Consider the following 4,657-nt stretch of genomic DNA (forward strand, 5'->3'; position numbering starts at 1 on the left):
TACAACAGTCGGCCCACTAATGATGGCAATACGATGGTCGAAGACACCAATTTGCCGGTGGTCACCAAAGCCATTATTTTGGTAGTTTGGGCACTGGTGGCGTTCGTTGAAGCCACTATTTTAACAATCCACCCACCAGTGGGTCACTATTCGGCGGTATGGTGGGCGGCGAGACCAATCCGGCGGCGTTCGTCGGAGCCACTATTTCGGCGGTTCGGCTATTGGACCTTCACCACAAGCGGCTCCATTGGCCGAGCCACTGGTATTGGTTGTCTACTTAAAAAATAAGTTTAAATTAAAAAAGTATGACCATTAGGGAAAATAATAAAAAATTGATGAAGAATGAATATTTTATTGAAATATCTTGTAAAATAGATAAATTGATGTGGGTGTTTTGTAAAATAGAAAAAGTAGATTTTTTTTGTGTAAAATAGACGAAATCTTTTGCATAGATTGATGCAATTGCTGAGTCCAAGTAAATATAGAGACTCAAAATTAATCTTTTGCTATCCTTTTCCTGTTTTAAGAGTATCAGCATTGGTGGTGCCAAAATTTTAGCTTTTGGCACCACAAAAAGTTATTTTATCTATTTTAACTTACTATTTCACACTCACTTTACATTAATGCTCTTTTTTTCACATCACAGTTAAATCCTATTCATTTATGGGTGCTGTATAGCACCCGTTAATGTGATAAAATTTAAAATAAACTATTCATGTTTTTTTAAGGGATTTGGAAAAAACTGAATATGTATTAAATGTGTGTCAGTTTAGATGGAGAAAGTCAAATCATTTTGTAAAATCACAGTTGAAAAGTAAAACTTTGCCAATTCCCTATGTAGGTGAGATTTGTGATAGATCATAAATGAACCACAGTTAGTTCATTAACAGATGCTAGCCGGCACTTGTTAATAAAGTCCTTCATTTATTTATTATTTTTTCTCTCTCTTCATCTCTATCTCTCTATCTTCTCCCTCTCTTCAAACTCAACCCACTCACGGCACCACTACCACCGATCTGCCACCAGCCACGATCCACAATCACAAACTTGGCAGCAACAACAAAGGGTGAGGAGAGACGCATCGGAGAAAGATGGAGAAATACAGTAGAGGAGAAATGAGAGAGGAGAAAGGAGAAAAGGAAAAAATGTGCGTGTCAGGCATGAGACACAAAGAAATGAATAAAACATTAATAGCAACTTGCTACAGTAGACTAGTACTAGTACCAGTTTACTGTAGCAACAAGCTAAATTTTTTTTTCTTTGGCTCCATTGATGTTGGGCTCTTTTTGGTGTTTAGAGGTGGTAAAATAGCTATTTTACAACCACCAATACTAATGCTCTTATTCTTTGAAAATTGAAATCAAATGAAACCTCACACTTTTCAAAGCCGCAAAACTCATTGTTTAATGTACTTTTCTTCTTCTATATTTATTATTATAACTCTATCTTATATGAATACTTCCTTTATTGAATAGAACCGATTATTCAATTAATTGAGTATTTTCTATCAAAACTTTTATTTAATTGAGTATTTTTTTAATATATAATATTTATTCTATAGTTTTTATACTTCCTCAAGGATTGATATTATGGTAAAAAAATTTCATAAACTAATTTTGTGTATATTTTATTCTATTGAATATTTCATAATTGATACTGAAATAGTTTTAGTAAGAATTATTCTATTGAATATCTTTGTTGATATAATCATGATTATTTCAAATTAAAAATTTAAGAATATTTCCTATTTAATACAAACATGATTGTATTTATCTTTTAAAAAAGTATATAAATATTACCATATATTTGATCACGAAGTTTTTAAAAATAAATGTACTATACCTGTATTATTCATATATCATTAATTTTCCGTTTGCATATTTTTGTGACAAATTTTTTAAACGAACTTTTCATAAAGATACCGAATAATACCCGTCCATACACTTATCATATTATATACCTATAATATTTCACTAACTATAGAAACAATGACTTATGTTTTTTGACTATATGTGTTTTATATAACACTTTTGTTTTTGTTTTTTAAGGACAGAAAATTAAAAATATAAAAATTTGGCATTTAATGGTGCCACACTATCTAGCTACTCCTAAAGGATTTTTAGGATGTCACCATAGCAAGATGACTTCACAAATTAGCGTCATTATCGACTAAATATTTTAGCTAAAAAATATATTTTCTACGATGTTATAAATTATCATTTACAATAATTGAATCATTAGTTTATTGAGTACGTAGTGGAAGTTACTTATTATAAACTCATTTTTGGATCCTTATAGGCACATGGATCTTTTTATAATTGATGATTTTTGTTTGATGCTAAACACGTATAATTAGTAGATTTCATAAATTATGAAAAATTGCTTTTAAAAAATAAAAATTTACCATTATGAGTATAATGTAGTTTGACATCAAGACTTCTTTCTTTCATTATATGGCTAGCAAGGGCTAGAAAAAAATAGCCTACAATTTTTTTTTTTATAAGGTGATTGTACTTGTAAGGACGCGATTCGTGGCGGACCGTAACAGTGTCGGGTTCGCACGTAAAAAGGCCCCTAACAATATCATTTGTAGAGCGTGGGTTTGGAAGGCTAGGCCTTGATCGACAGGCGGTGGGTTTTTCGTGGTGTTCGTACAAGTTTCGGTTTTCCTTCACCCCTGAAGTCTTTCTCCTGGAGGTGGGCTAGGAGGCTCTGGTTTTTGGCCATTTTTCCCAACCCAACCCCTTTAGGTTACTTGTTTTTCCTTTTATATTCGCCTGCGTTCATTGTCCTTCGTCCACGTATAGGGTCAACCTTTCCAAGATTGATACTTGTCCCATCAGCCCATATTCAAAGTCGTTGGGGGTGGTTGTGAAAGCCAAAGAAGGCGGCTCTGTTAGGTTCAGAGCATTGAATGGCAGTGAGGGCAGCTTTCCCTGGATATTTTAGATCTTTCTCCCAAGTTTCAGTCCTATACCGCTTTTACCCCTCTTTCAGGGGGGACTTTGGGTTTGCCGAGGACTGAGCTGTCCTCAGCGGTATCCATAGGCTATTTTGTCGAGCTTAGGCCATAGCCCTCCTCGGCTTGGGCTTTCGGATTCTCCTCGGGTAGATGGGCCTGGCCCATAGATTATTGGGCCCCACAATAGCCCCTCAAAACCCGGCTGTCCAGCCTCTTGGTTGGAAAGGGGGGTTTTGGTGATGCCGAACCTCTTCCTACAGCCCAATCAATTTGGCCTATTAATAATGCTGGCGGCTCCTCATCTGTCCAAGAAATGCGCCGGTCTATGAGACAGTTTTTTAATTTCGCGCTTGATGCGCTCTTATCGTTTGGGCATCCCAAAACGTGCTTTTAATGCCTACTATTTACGAGACTACTTTAATTCGGCGGTTTGTTTCGATGGGGTGGAGAAACGGAACCGGCATGTTGGTATTGACAGATTCCTTTAGAGATTTGAACCTATTAAATGTCTCCCGCTCCACCCTCAGTATAAGAAGGAAAGGAGGAGGTTATTGTTTTTGTAAAGAATTCCTTCTCATCCTTCTGAGATTTGAAATACTTGGCCTCCCTAGGGTTTATTTTACCCACTGGTTCACAAACTAAATCGTAATACACTTTATCATAACAACGAGTGATGCAGGAGCCAAACCCCTCCCATAAACGCCATGTTCCAATAAAGCTCATTATGGCTCGATCGGGACAGGGATGGCGAAGACTCAAAATCAACCTCACCCTTCTTTCAGTCAAAATCCGAAGCAGGGACTTGTCACGTCAAATTTTCGGCGTGACTGAGTCGAGAACACCCATCATCAGTACCAACCGCTCTCCTATGAGCATACCTAGTACGGCTCCAGTGTGTTGGGAGTCAGGATAGAGGCAGGGGCTAAGTATCTCTACTTCTTCCTCTCTTCCTTCACTGGTGCTATCCTCTGTCTCCCTTTCTTAGTCTTCCCAGCACCAGTTCCATCCTGGTGCTTTCACTTCTCCCTCTTTTGCTCCTTTTCTTTCTTTTCATCTCTTCTCTCTTCTTCTCCTCCTTCTTTACTCATGTCCTCCATCTTCTTCATTCATCTCCTCCATCTTCTTCATTGATTTCTTCCTTACTATTTCTTTCTCCGCCATTTCTTCCCAAGGAAGGTTATTATCATAATATGAGCAGTATTGAGGCAAAGATTGGAGAGACTTTGAAGACGAGTTTAAAAGACGCCTGACAGTTTACTTATCTGTACTACGGATGTAATTGTCGCTTAGGCAGTTCAAATTTTGTATAGGCTCGTTCGAGCCCCTCTTTGTACGTTGTAATAATTTTTCGTATTAATAAAAATTGTTGTTATTTTATTTCGCATGTTTTGTCTATATGCCCTTTTTTTTAAAATCTACAAACGCTGCTCGGCACAATAATATAGCATCTAAATCAATGACGACCAAGACCAAAATTTTTGATAATAAAAAGACGTCGCCATAACTTTAATAGAAATGCTTGGCACAATAAGGCCGATCAGTGAAGAGTAATACTTACCCCATGCTAGCCGAGGAGAAAAACGAAGGCTTGATGTCATGTGAGGAATAACCATTTGAAGATATCTTACCCACCAAATGAACAGCCTTCTTATATGACTAAGTGCTGGGGCGTTCCACCACTTTCCTTACACCTTT

Source organism: Quercus lobata, chromosome 5 (genome assembly GCF_001633185.2).
Source record: "Quercus lobata isolate SW786 chromosome 5, ValleyOak3.0 Primary Assembly, whole genome shotgun sequence".
Taxonomy (NCBI): Eukaryota; Viridiplantae; Streptophyta; class Magnoliopsida; order Fagales; family Fagaceae; genus Quercus; species Quercus lobata.